The 14313-nt window shown below is 42.0% G+C and overlaps 1 long non-coding RNA gene across 4 annotated transcripts; it reads left to right on the top strand.

Annotated features, from left to right (window-relative positions):
* Positions 1–3717: 3717 nt before the first annotated feature.
* On the top strand, positions 3718–13899 carry LOC129525730 (uncharacterized). 4 transcript variants are annotated; one of them, XR_010129872.1, is made up of 5 exons: positions 3718–4558; positions 4675–4743; positions 6325–6480; positions 7562–8445; positions 11477–13899. It is a non-coding gene; the product is annotated as an uncharacterized lncRNA (long non-coding RNA). The 4 variants fall into 4 exon arrangements; XR_010129871.1 differs by lacking the exon at positions 4675–4743; XR_008670176.2 differs by lacking the exon at positions 11477–13899 and having other exon boundaries at positions 7562–9149.
* Positions 13900–14313: the final 414 nt, after the last annotated feature.

The raw sequence follows: 14313 nt of genomic DNA, 5'->3' as shown, positions 1-14313 counted from the left end.
TTAATCTACAAGCGTCGGCTCCCATTGATCCAGTATTGTCCTTTGGGTGATAACTTCCCCATACTCTCAGGTTTGCATGTGTATCAGAATGGCCAAGCAGGTTCTTGCAGGCAGATGTGGCACAGAAACCGGGAACAGAAGGTGAGCACTGCTCTCTGCATCCAAAGACACGGTGCGGCCAGGTTTCACTTGCTCACGGCTGGTTGCTACAGCAATGGCTGAAACAATAAGGTGGGCCCAAAGGAGGTATGTGGGGCACTGGATTCAGGGGATGAATCCTCTTTCCACGTCCCTCCACCTTCGGATTCAGATCCTGCCAATTCATCAAGGACTAACTCAGTCCCCTCCTGAGAAGTTCTTCTAAAGGAATCTGACCATAGCCAACTTTTCCCTTTAAACTCTCAGAGCAGTCACTACATAGAACTTATTTTTGCTTGATCTGTATAATATACTACAATCATTTCACTCCTTGGATAATAACTTATGGTCAGAGATTTCATGAACCCCAACCCCAGGACCTTGTACAGCAGTGGATGCAAAACAGGCCTGTCAGTGTTCATTGCATTGAATGGTATAACAATTATCGATAACAAGAGCTCTGCACTTTTTAAGCATTTGCTTCCTTGTCAGCACCATAGGCTAAGTTATAGGAATGGAAGAAGAGAACCTGAGTGAAGGTTTTATTGGGGGCTCTGGATTTTCAATTTAACCTCCAGAACCATGACACTTTCCTACTCCTCAAGGTCTTCAAGTTATCTCTGCAGCCTTCTGTTTGAAGACATTGGTGGTGCTGGACTGGCCTTTCCAGCTGGTCATTTCTTCCCAGCCCTTTTTCTCACTTCAGCCTGGCACACCCCCTCCTCATGATGCCTTCCTGGGTCAGATCCACTCAAGTCACTGAATTCAACTCCACATGTATCAACCCAGAGCCTTATGTGGCTAAGTCCAATGATGCACTATCCCTTCTCCTGGGCAAAAATAAAAGCAATAAGATTTTCTTCCCCATGTCCCTCTAGAATTAGTAATGAACTTGCCCTGCTCTATCCAAATCCTTTTGCCATTCTCTGATGTTGACTCATAGGCAAAATGAGTGATTAGGGCAGTGGCCTGTATCAGCGGAACTAAGCTTACTGCCATCTTGAGACAAAGGTAACTGGTCTTTTGGGATTTGAGCCAATGACCTGGACCTCATTGGCACAATGCTTTAGCTGACACAGACTAGCCCATCATCTACTTTTTGTTATCTATTCTAAAGAAGGGGTGCACTGGACATGAATAATAGAAGCCGTAGGTAATTCAACTCAACGAAAAGCTAATGAGGGCATATGGTAAGCCAGGCCTTGTGTTACACAGCAGGGTACTCTGAAAAGACCTTCATATTTGGCATCGGAGATCCTGGGTTTGAATCACGGCTCTACCAATTGTTGGCTACGTGATCTCAGGTAAGTCACTTGACTGCTAGATGTCTCAGTTTTCTCATGGGTGGGATTTTATTGAGGATCAGATGAGATACAATATGTGAAAGCACTTCTAAACAGTTGAGTGTGAGATATTGTTAGTTTTTATGTAAAGAACAGGACCCGATCTCTACCTTTAAGGCTTTTACCTTTTGTCTGAGTCTGATAGGATTTCTTCCAGAGAGAAAATTTCCTTGAGGAATAAGCTCAGGGCTCCAGTTCACTCGAGCAGAAGGGGACCTTCTTGTGGGAAGAAGTCGTCTTCCCTCCCTGTGGTCCAACTTCCCAATCAGGGAGGAGGCTGCTGGTCTCCATCCATCTGAGCAGGTGGCAGCTGACTGCCATAGGTAAGGGCACACAGCCTGGAATATGCACTCATGGATTACAGAGAATTCACAGATCTCTCTGGGTAGACCCCCCAGGTAGGATACATGTAGATATTTTGGAGCAAATTGTTCTAGACAAATGGTTTAAAAATCAAATTTTCCAGGCTGGGCATGGTGGCTCACGCCTGTAATCCCAGCACTTTGGGAGGCCAAGGTGAGAGGATCACCTGAGGTTGGGAGTTCGAGACCAGCCTGACCAACAAGAAGAAACCCTGTCTCTCCTAAAAATACAAAGTTAGCCGGGCATGGTGGTGCATGCCTGTAATCCCAGCTACTGGGGAGGCTGAGGCAGGAGAATTGTTTGAACCCGGGAGGCTGAGGTTGCAGTGAGCTGAGATGACACCATTGCACTCCAGCCTGGGCAACAAGAACGAAACTCCGTCTCAAAAAAAAAAAAAAACTGAAAAAAAAAAAAAATCGGCCGGGCGTGGTGGCTCACGCCTGTAATCCCAGCACTTTGGGAGGGTGAGGCAGGCAGATCACAAGATCAGGAGATTGAGACCATCCTGGCTAACATGGTGAAACCCCATCTCTACAAAAAATACAAAAAAAGTTAGCTGGGTGTGGTGGCGGTCGCCTGTAGTCCCAGCTACTCGGGAGGCTGAGGCAGAAGAATGGCGTGAACCTGGGAGGCAGAGCTTGCAGTGAGCCGAGATCGCGCCACTGCACTCCAGTCTGGGCAACAGAGCAAGACTCCATCAAAAAAAAAAGAAAAAAAAAATCAAATTTTCTCCTAATTGACAGAAACCTTCTCCCCATAAGTCCCACTCAATTTGAGAAGATTTGTACATTTTGACCGGTAACCAGTCAGACCTTAAACAACTAATTAAGTTGTAGAAATATTAATGGCCGTGCTCGTGTTTGTCTAGAACTTAACGAAGCACATGAGGTGAGAAACTAGAACTTAACGAAGCACATGAGGTGAGAAACTAGAGTTACCCAAATTTGGAAATCTTATAAAGTGGTTAGTGTTCAGGAAAGGTGGAAGAAAATTGAGAGGCTTTAAAAAAAATCAAGATTGGGAATATTAGAGAATCTAATCCACTAGAAAAATCATTCAGCTGGGAATAAATGAGAAATAGATGAATGAAAAAATTCTCTCATTTCTTTCTTTGGCATGTATTGAGGATGATGTGGTAGGACATGTTCTAGCAGCTGGGGTATGTAGTAGACCCCTGTTGTCTGGTGGAGCACACATCCCCCAGTTACTAAGGACTCACAGCTACACCCTCCTCTGGAGCCCTGCAGCAGGGAAGCACTCCCCCCAGCTATGCCTGGGAGATTATGTTGCCTTCATCCCACACACACACACTCTAGGAGCAGCTTGCAGCCAATGCCCAGTTGTTGGGGATGGCGGTAAAAGCGCAGTCCCCTTGTCTCAAGTGGGCTGACTCTGTGATGTTATTCAAGCTCCAAAGTGCCCCCTGGAATCAGGCTGAGGCTAGACCCACAGCTTGACTGATCTCCCCAGCCCTATCCAGTTTCCCTCACTCATATGAATTTCATCCTCAATAAATCACTTGAGTAGGAAGAATTCTCATCTCAGGGTCTGCTTCTAAGGAACCCAAGTTAAGACAATGGGCAATGCTGAATAAATCAGAAGTAGTCTCCCTCTGGGAACTTGTACTGGGGGAGGATACAGACAAATACGCAAGCATTTATAATGTAGAGTCACAATGGTAGCTTCAGAAGATACATGGTGCTCTGGGAACAGGAATGGTCACAGAGTGTTTCTTTAGAGTTGAACATTTCTGAGCTGAGAACTGAAGTATAACTAGGAGCTGGCTGGGTAAAGAGGTGGGGGAAATAAAGAATTTCTCAAGCAGAGGAAAAAGAAGATATTGAGGACGAATGGAAAATACTGCAATATATGCCTCCCAAATCATAAACGGTTCAGTATGACTGAAGCCAAGGGTGACAGTAGCAAGAAAAGACACCAGATACAGATTATGAAGGGCATAGTGAGATATTAACACATTTCTATTGTATCCCTGGGCAAAGGAAAAATAATGAAGAATTTTAAGTGGAGGACACACGATAAGGAGAGGTGAAGCCAGCTGGACTTCCTGGGTCGAGTGGAGGACTTGGGGAAATTTTCTGTCTAGCTAGAGGATTGTAAACACACCAATCAGCACTCTGTAAAAATGGACCAATCAGCACTCTGTAAAATGGACCAATCAGCTCTCTGTAAAATGGACCAATCAGCTCTCTGTAAAATGGCCCAATCAGCAGGATGTGGGCGGGGCAGATAAGGGAATAAAAGCTGGCCACCCGGAGCACCCAGCCAGCTGCTGCAACCCCACTGCCGTCTGGTTTCGTGCTGTGGAAGCTTTGTTCTTTCACTCCGTAACAAGTCTTGCTGCTGCTCACTCTTTGGGTCCGCGCTGGTTCTGTGAGCTGTAACACTCACCTCGAGGCTCTGTGCCTTCATTCCTGAAGTCAGGGAGACCACGAACCCAGCGGGAGGAACAAACAACTCTGATGCGCCATCTTTAAGAGCTATAACACTCACCGCCAGGGTCTGCGGCTTCATTCCTGGAGTCAGACCACGAACCCACCAGAAGGAAGAAACTCCAGACACATCTGAACTTCTGAAGGAGCAAACTCTGGACACACCATCTTTAAGAACTGTAACACTCACCGGGAGTCTCAGTGGCTTCATTCTTGAAGATAGCGAGATCAAGAACCCACCAGAAGAAATAAATTCTGGACACAGTAAGATTTCTATTTTTAAAAAATCCGTGGGCTGTAGAATGGAAAAAAGAGACTTAGAAGGCAAAGCTGATAGTAGGGATACAACACCAGTTAATATTTCAGTTATTATGTTACAGGTAAGGGCTAGAGTATTGGCATTGGAGAGACAGGAACTAAATTCTCAGCTCCAACACTTACCAGCTTGGGTAAGTTATTTATTCTCTTTAAATTTCAATTTCCTTAATGGTAAAATGGGGCTACAGTAATAGCCAGAGTAGATACTCACATTCAAGGATCTAATGTGTGAAAAGGGTTTTATCATTTTTGCAACAGTTGGCACCCTGGAAGCACCATCAAAATGATCTGTTATTATCCATGTGATCTTAACTTGGGCAACAGTAGTGGAAATGGAAAGACATAGATCGTTGGTGCTGTGGCACACACCTGTAGCTCCAGCTCTTCAGGAGGCTGAGATGGGGATCACTTAAGTCTAGCTTGGACAACATAGCAAGACTCCATCTCTAAAACAAGTGTAGATGGATTAAAAAATGGTAGGAGGTGGAATTAAAGGGTTGGATGCGGAAGTGGAAATGAAAGAAAGTGAGGTGTCCAGGGTTTCTGGCTTGGGCAGCAGCTAGGTTGCAGCATCTTTTCTTGAGATAGGACTTTAGGAGGAGGTAAATATTCTGAATGGAAGCTGTAGAACTGGATGTGCTGCTTTTGAAGAGCCTATGAGATATCCAAAGTGGAATTGTCTGGAAAGTAGTTGTACAAGAGAGGCTGAAGTTGAGGAGAGAGATCTGAGTAGAACATACATAGGTAAGGTAGAGAAAAGAACTCAGACAGTGTACTGAGAATAGAGAAGAGGGGGAGGCACCGCACTGGACCTGGGAGACAAAGGTGAGAAGACAAGACACCCACTCTCAGGGAACTCAGTCCGGTTGGGGGAGCAGATAATTAAACAGATAATTAGAATACAGTGGAATACACCCCATAGGTTCAGTTTTGGACCAAACCTGTGGCGTGGATCCCAGCAGTTGAAGGAACTGAATGAAGATAGAACAAGGACTCTAAAGGTCAGAGCTCAAATTGGAAATACTCAACAGGGTGGGGATGGGGCAAGGAAGGAAAGGGTGGAACAACTTGGAAAAGATTTTGAATGCTCTTAAACCAGAGACAAAGTAATTGACTGGAACATCGCAGCGTTAGGAAGAATGTTAGTGCTCTTGGATTCCATGCTTCTCAGACCGTGCTATCTTGGAATCCTCACAGTTCTGAGGGACCCCTATAATTAGAGGCCACCATAGTGGAGGAGTTGAAACCAAGCAGACACCCTACTAAACCAGAGTTGTCTTGTTTTGCACATTAAAACTGTGTACAAGCTTTGTTTTGAAAAAAAGAAAAGTTGTTATGCCTGAAAAAGAATTGAAAACTACCAACTTAAGTAAATCAATGTACAGATAAAGAATAAGAGGCCCAGAGAAGCTAAGTCACATGCTTAAAATCAAATCATACAGCTAATTAGGGATCAAGTTGGGCCTAGAACCTAAATTTTTTGTTCTCAGGCTGGTGTTCTTTCTTGCTATGTCTGAGACCTCGTACTTCTAATTTGCCTAGCCCATATTCATTTGTATCTTCAGATTTTTCTGAACTGTAGTAAAAGAGATGTGTATTTCAAACATCATGAGAACAAGGCGTGGGAGGGATCTTACAGAGCAGCAATTAAAATCATTGCTGGCATGTGGTCTTTCACAATAAAATTCTCCCCTTCCTTTTGATTCCTCTAGGCAACAGCACAAAGTTAAACCAGGAAGTCTTTCTGCCTTGCTAGGGAGCGAGGTTTGCCTTCCTGTTGAGGTATCCCATTTCATTACAGTTGACCTAAATTTGAACAAGCACTGCCACCTGATGCATGAAAGCTCTACTGTGACCTACGTTAAAAGGTAATTTTTTAAAAAAAAACGAAACGTAGAATCATGACTCATATAGATTGAACATGAACGTGTGTTAGAGATTTTATTTAACTCCATCAATGAGAGAACTAGGCAGATATTATAACTGGATCAAAAGAGAATACAAAGAACATGTATAGATCAAGAATATTGAATGCACAAAAAAAGGGCAAAACTGACTTCTTCCACAGAGGGAGTGGGAATCAATTGAACCTCTACCAGAAGGAACAAAACTTGAATGTTTACAGACAATAATTATTTTGCAATGCTATCAGCTAGCTACAGTTTACAAAGTTGTGAAATAGCTCCCATAGAATCCAAATCAGATAAAAGATAGCAGAAGGGTGTGTGATGGACAACACATAGTTTTCCAAATATGTGCAGACATTTTCCTTACAACTATTAGGCAGAAGTATCTTTTACAATAAAACATGGGCATCCCAGGTTCCTTTTTCTGTTTTATATACATGCAAAAATATACAAGTGTGTATGTGTATGTGCGTATGTATTTGCATATGCTTTTTAAAATAAAAATTTCACAAAAAAGAACTTAATCCTGAATTCATGCAATGTACCCTGATACTTTTTGTTCTATTCTTTTGTTCATGCTGGTATCCACACAAATTAATTTCATGACTCCTTAATGGGTTACTACCCACGAATGGGTCAAGGATTCACAGTTTGTAAACAGGGGACTAGATCAGTGCCCCTCAAACTGTCTGTTGTGAAGCACCAGTTTTTAAATGTTTGACAGTTTTCAGTCCTTCACATACTGACTGATGCTTTTGTAAAACACAATAAAAATAAATTATTAGAAAAATGAAGTGAAAAAAACTCCCATAGACTTACAAAATGCAAGCTCAACATTTTATTATTAGATTTAACAGACATAAAATTGGATGCTGGGGCAAGGTCAAATTCCTATTAAAAAGTTTCCAAATGCATATTTTGTCTCTATGCTTTGTTTCTGCACACTGGAACAGTGGTGGATTCCACTGGTCCTTGGACAACACTTTGAGTAGCACTGACTAAGTGACCAGCTCTGACAGTACGGTGATTTTTTGTTTTCCAGGAACTGACACTCCCTCAGGCTACCTTAGTCAGCGGGGGCTTATTGCAGCATACCTGTGGCAATGAGAGAGAGAGGCACATCACAGGAGCATCTGGCACCAGTGGCATCCTGGTGAGTGAAATGTCATATGGACACTGGAAGGATCTAACACTGAGGTGGCCCTTCATCTCTGTGCTGTTCACCGCGAGCGTGCCTGGGCTGCTCTTCTGTGTTCTTCCTGATGTTCCTCATGATACTGATTGATTGTTTTTTGGAATTTCCCAGTTCATATTCCCAAGAGAACCCATTGCCCTATTTAATCATCACTTCTGTTGCTGCAGAACTTTGTGCAGTACTGGGGTTGCTTGCTGCCTTAATGTCAGGGGTTGGCCAGGCATCCAGTCAAAGGGCAGAGTAGGCTCTTGTGGTATCGAAATGGCCACCCTCTTTCAAGGAGCAGCAGGTCCTCTTCCTCAGCACAGAAGGCAATGGTGAGGAAGAGGCTAATTTTCCTTTGAAGAGGATTTTGAGAAAAGGTTGGCCCATCTAAAATACATTTTACAATTCTCTATTCCCAAACCCTGAATAATCCTTGGAGGTCACTCACTGTGCAGGAGGCTGAAGAAGGGTAACACTGTCACAACTGCAGACACAGACCCTTCTGGCTCCACCTCTATCCTACCCTAGAACTAGATTAAAGAGAGACTCTGGAGAACTTATTCATACCCAGTGGGGTACTTCTACATTTCTCTAAAATCAGGAGACACTTTCCCTTTGTGAATATTTATACTTCTGAAGACATTTGGAAATCTTTAAACTGTTGGTTAAACAATAATTTATATTGTCCCCCTATAATTCAGAAAAGCATAACTTCAAAAGAATGATGACAAACTTGGCCGGGCATGGTGGCTGATGCCTGTAATCCCAGCACTTTGGGAGGCCGAGGCGGGCGGATCACCTGAGGTCAGGAGTTTGAGATTAGCCTACCCAACATGGTGAAACCCCGTCTCTACTAAACATATAAAAAATTAGCCAGGCATGGTGGCAGGCACCTGTAATCCCAGCTACTGGAGAGGCTGTGGCAGGAGAATCACTTGAACCTGGGAGGTGGAGCTTGCAGTGAGCCAAGATAGCGCCACTGCAATCCAGCCTGGGTGACAAGAGTGAAACTCCGTCTCAAAAAAAAAAAAAAAGACAAACTCACTGAAACACATAGAACAATCAAGGTGTACAGAGATGTAGACAGTGGTAGTGAACAATTCTCTACCCAAAGCTGAAGGAGTGTCATTGCCCACCATAAGTCAATCCAAATCTGAGAAAATTACAACTTAACCCCTTTACTTTAAGGATTGCCCATGAATAGTCACAGCTAGTTATGTCAAATCCTTAAATGCTGGAGTCTGTGTTTACATCTTTACCCATATCCTTTCATCTATTTCATTTCATACCAAAATGAACAGACCTATTACATGTTTAGATTTTCTAGGCTTGTCCACATCTCCCATATATAAGATGTAATGTGTATAAAGTGCTTAATACAATGTCTGCTGCATAGTAAGCACTCCATAAATGTTAACTCTGACATACATATATATTAAACCTATACTAGGTAGATTGCTTGAATTATTTTTTGTGCATGTGGCTGTATTGATGCCTGCTTAGGTAATAGCCATCTTCATTATTCAATATGATTCTGGTTTCCTCGGAAGTTTAGTGAGGTGTGGTTTTTCTGTGATGTTCTCCTCCACTAGTTTTCAAGCTCATCTTGGAAGGTTTTTTACAACCTCGATAACGCCCGGCGGTTATTAGTACCAAGAATGCTCTGTACACTGTGGGCACCCGGCACATGCTGCTGGCTGGCTGACTGATTGATTTACTATGCCTCCCCCTTGCCCATTATAAGCTTTCATCACTGCAAATGTAAGAACCTTCTTTTCTACATCTCCTGCCATCCAGAACAGTCTTCGTAGATCTTCCTGCCTCATTGACTCATCACCTCATTTCACCCTTTGTTCCTTTTTCTGGACCTTCTAACTTTGTTTTTCTCCCCAGATTACCATTTTTTTTTCACTCAGCATGCACACATTATCTAGTTTTGGAAAATACTCCCTATTTGCTCCTATATCTTAATTTGGCTGTCCGCATTTCTATGCTGCCTACTAGTATAAATGAGACAATAGCTCAAAGACCAATTTGTAAAAAATGAAAAACTCTGTGCAGACTTTCAGGGAAATTAAACACATACTTTAGATCAGGAGCTCAATCTATGGGTAAGAAAGCTTCCTTAGCCGTCTTCTCTATGAAGCTGTGATTGGGTGAATGTTTTTAAAGGAACTCTCTGAATATGAAAGGGGGTTGGGGTGGGATGAAGCCTTGGCCATCTGGATGAGAAAGATTCAGATGCTGAAACAGATCTCTGGAGTTAATGAATTTCACAGTCCTTTGCCCTTACTTTGCTTGTCTCAGTCTAGAAACAGACACCTGGTGTAAGCTTGTTAAATGGCAGGAATAAGTAAGAAGTGAAAAAGAGCTAAAGCAAACTTCTTTGCAAACTGCTCTCCTTGTGAAACTAAGCAGGTAGTTCTATAAGTGACGGTAACTCACATAGCCTCTTGGCTTTGTGTTGAACATAGCACCAAAGTTCACAAGCATTTACACACCTGCAGTTTTTTTTCTTTTTTTGTAAATCAGGTCTGGCCTAATTACAGGATTTCATTGTATTTTTATACATATAATAATCTAGTTTCCCCTGTAAATGATTCATTTACAATTCAATTAAACAGCCAAGGAGAACCAAATGTTAAAATAAACATGTTTTTAAATGAGATACAATGTGTGTAATTAGACAGAACACATACCCCTATCGTAGTGTTTGATTTGCATGATAATACAAAATAGGTCATTTGAGGCTATGCCAAATATCAGGGATTAGATGACCTTTAAGTTCCTGTCAAGCTGGAGAGTCTATGGTTTTGTGATCTGAATGAAAAATGAAAAATTTAGTGCATCATCCAAATGTTTACAAGAATCCAGCTGTTTGATGTCAGGTAGACAAAACACCCAGACAATTGACAGAGATGCTTCATTTTCATCCAGATGTTTTTGCATTGCATTGATTTAGCCTGACACACAACAAAGTTAAATCACTTACTCAAGATTTGTGACAAAACCTTCTGAATATACTGGCAATAAAGTTGTTAAGAGATTTGCCATTTTAGTATCAGTGGCATGAATGTTTTGCTACTGCCCCATCGACAGCTTCTGAATCCATAAGATTTGAAAATAGTCAATTCATTTCTCTCCACTCTGCAGCTCTGTGCTCTCCTCACTGTCTCCATCCCCCACACCCCCAAAGGTCTATCTTAACCCGAGCTCTGACCCATGACAAAGTGGTCTCCTCGATCACAGGGCTGTGTGTGTGGCCTTTGTCATGGAAGCTGCTTCTGTTCACAGTGATCACTGTGTCTTGGGGACGTTGCTGTCTGGGCCAAGGGCTGGCCAAATCAGAATTTCTGGCCATCCTAAAGGTTGATTGCAGCAGGCAGTCATAGCCACCATTCATCCTCCCATTATCATGGTCAATAATACCACTCATCTAGGCTTGGCTGTGATTCAGGGACCTGGCTGAGGTGACTGATGCTGACCAAAAGTCATTTTTTTTTTTTTTTTTTTGAGACGGAGTCTCGCTCTGTCACCAGGCTGGAGTGCAGTGGCGCAATCTCGGTTCACTTCAACCTTTGACTCCTTAGTTCAAGTGATTCTCCTGCCTCAGCCTCCTGAGTAGCTGGGATTACAGGCATCTGCCACCATGCCTGGCTAATTTTTTAAAAATATTTTTAGTAGAGACAGGGTTTCACCATATTGGCCAGGTTGGTCTCGAACTCCTGACCTCAGGTGATCCATCCGCCTCGGCCTCCCAAAGTGCTGGGATTACAGGCGTGAGCTACGGCACCCAGCAGCTCATTTATTCTTAATACTTCCAATTCCTCTCTTTTCATTCTCTTGTAAACTCACTCCAGTCAGGCTTGCACCCCCACTACTCTACCAAAACTGTTCTTGTCAAGATGGCCAGTGACTTTCACATGTTTAGATCCAGTGGTCAAGTCTCAGTCCTCATCTCCCTTGACCTGTCTGCCACATTTGACATCACTGATTGTTCCTCTTTTCTGGAAACACTTTTTGTACTTGGCTTCCTGGTCACCATACTCTTAGCTTTCTTCCTGCCTCACCGGCTCCTCCTTCTCATTTACCTTAGGTGGCTCCTACTCTTCCTTAACTCTTAACTTTGAAGTGCTCCAAGGTTCAGGTTTTGAACTGCTTCTCTTTGAATTCCCTTGGTGATCTCACCTAGCCTTAAGGTTTTGAAAGTGTCACCCAAATATTGTTGACTGCAACTTTGTCTCTAGCCCAGCCCTTTCTCTTGAGCTCCGAGTTCTTATACTCAACTGGCTACTTAACATTTCTAGTTAGATGTTTAATAGGCATTTCAAACATAATAAAGCTAAACTTCAGATCTTTATGCAATGACTGCTGTGATGTGCTGGCCACATCACCCGCAGAACTGAGGCAGTTCTCTGCCAGCTCACAGCAATGTCCCTCTTTAAGAATTGCCCTCAGCTGAAGGGACCCGTCTTGCTTAAGATAACAGTCTTACTTGAGGCACTTCCTCTCCAATGCATGGTTGACGTGACAGAAAAAAGGCCCAGCCCCATTGCCTCAGTTTGAGACAACTCTGAAGAGTCATTGCAGCTCCATGTCTGATCAGCAGAGGCTTCTGTCACGGCTCCATCACAGTGGAGTGATGCTCAGCGCTGCATCTCTGCCCAACCCTACCTCTCTCACTGCCTTTACCGTGATGTTCCAGAGATGGGTCTCTGGGAACACCAATCTCTGTCTGACTCTGCTTCCTGAGGAACCTGACTTAAGATAGTAAATATTGAGAATAGTCCTAGGAAACAGACTCTAAAAAGGATTTTGGAACTGGGTCACCAGCCCATTGCTGGGAATGAAAGATCCACTACTGGTTGGTAGCTGGAATACTCACAGCCTGTGGTGTTCTGTAGTAGTTTTTAAAGCTATCATCACCTGTTGTTCTATCAGCGATTAAAAAGGATGTTGAAATCGCTATTATGATTATGGATTTATCTGTTTCTTCATTCAGGTCTGTCAGTTTTTGATGCTCTTTAAAGTACATAAACATTTAGGCTTAGGTATAACTTCTCAAAGAATTGACCTTTCTATCATTATAAATACCCTTCTTTATTCCTGGTTATATGTTTTATTCTGAAGTATACTTTGTTTCCCTTTTGCTAGTTTACTGATGTGAGTCAATATATTTCATTTTCAGCCTCCATCATATTTACATTTCTTTTGTCCTTTGTTCAAGGCCTCTTTAGAAACATCTTCTCTATGAAACTTCTCAAGACAGAACTTGTTATTATTTCTAGTGTTTGTACTAAGCATGGAGTCCACTGGGCGCAAATTGCTTGTGTTTGTTTTCATTTTACTAAGCATGGATTACATGTGTTTGCTTTAATTATGGATTGACTGCTCTTGGGTCAGACACACGTCTACTGTCCAAAATATGTGGTGGGGGATGAAGGGTCATGTGATATAATATGGTTGTTTAGAGCTACCTCTTTGTTAGTGCCTATAGATGTGCCATTTCTTTAATTGAAAATAGAGAACTTTATATGCTGTATACCATTGGTGAAAAAATATAAGGTGAACCTGAAATATCACATGATCTCTCTTATGTTTGTAAAATTTATCTATATTTTTTGCATGTAGCTTTAGTTTGTTCACATCTTATTTAATATTGCATTGTATGAATATACCACAACTTATGTATTCTTCTGTAGATATCCATATGGAACACTGTTACTTTAAAATGATATTTAAAGTGATCTTTAAAATGCTTGTTTATACTATCAGTTTATACTAACAGTTAAAATTGTGAGGTCATGTTTCTAGGAAAAATGACCAAGTCCATAAATTATTCTGTCTTTCACCATTTCAATCTGGATATTTCTTGGATATTCAAATATTATTATTTGTTTAATGTTATTTAAAGACAAGCATCTCCCATCAAAAGTACTTGGCAGTTCAGAATATGGTAACAGAGTGTTCTGTAAGATGAGAAACTTTGCAAATATCTGTCTTTTCTGAGTGACAATGTTGCAAGAGAAATGAAAAATGTGTCCCCCAAAACACACAAATGTTTATTGTAGTTTTATTTGTAATTGTCCCAAACTGGAAATGACCCAAATTTGTATCAAAAAAGGTGAATGGATAAAAATGTTGTGGTTTATTTATACAATGGAATACTAATCAGCATTAAAAAGTAACAAATTATTGATAAACAGAGTCTCAAAGTCATTTGGTCATGTTTGGAAGATCTATATTTACATGTTCATCTTCATGATAGTGAAGGCCAAGCAAGGCATTAGGAGGGGTGGTATGGGGGAAGGGGTGGCTATATTAAAATGGCAAAGGCAACCTCTTTGAGAAAGGAGTATTTGAGATTAATCTTAAGAATGAGAATGAGCCGGCTATAGGAAGAGCTAGGAGAAAGCACTCCAGGCTAAAGGAACATCAAGTGCCAAGTCCTTGAAGCAAGAAAGGCCTTGCTTTGTCAAAAAAGAGAGACCCCCTGTAACTGAAACAGAACAAAGAGAAGACCAGTATGAGATAGATGGAGAGTGGCAGGAGACAGGAGTGGTTGGAGACAGAGGCAGGAGCCAGATTATATAGAACCCTACAATCTAAGGTAA

This window comes from Gorilla gorilla, chromosome 1, assembly GCF_029281585.2.
Source record: "Gorilla gorilla gorilla isolate KB3781 chromosome 1, NHGRI_mGorGor1-v2.1_pri, whole genome shotgun sequence".
Lineage (NCBI taxonomy): Eukaryota > Metazoa > Chordata > Mammalia > Primates > Hominidae > Gorilla > Gorilla gorilla.
The sequence above is the reverse complement of the archived record's forward strand: the minus strand, read 5'-3'. Positions and strand labels throughout refer to the sequence as shown.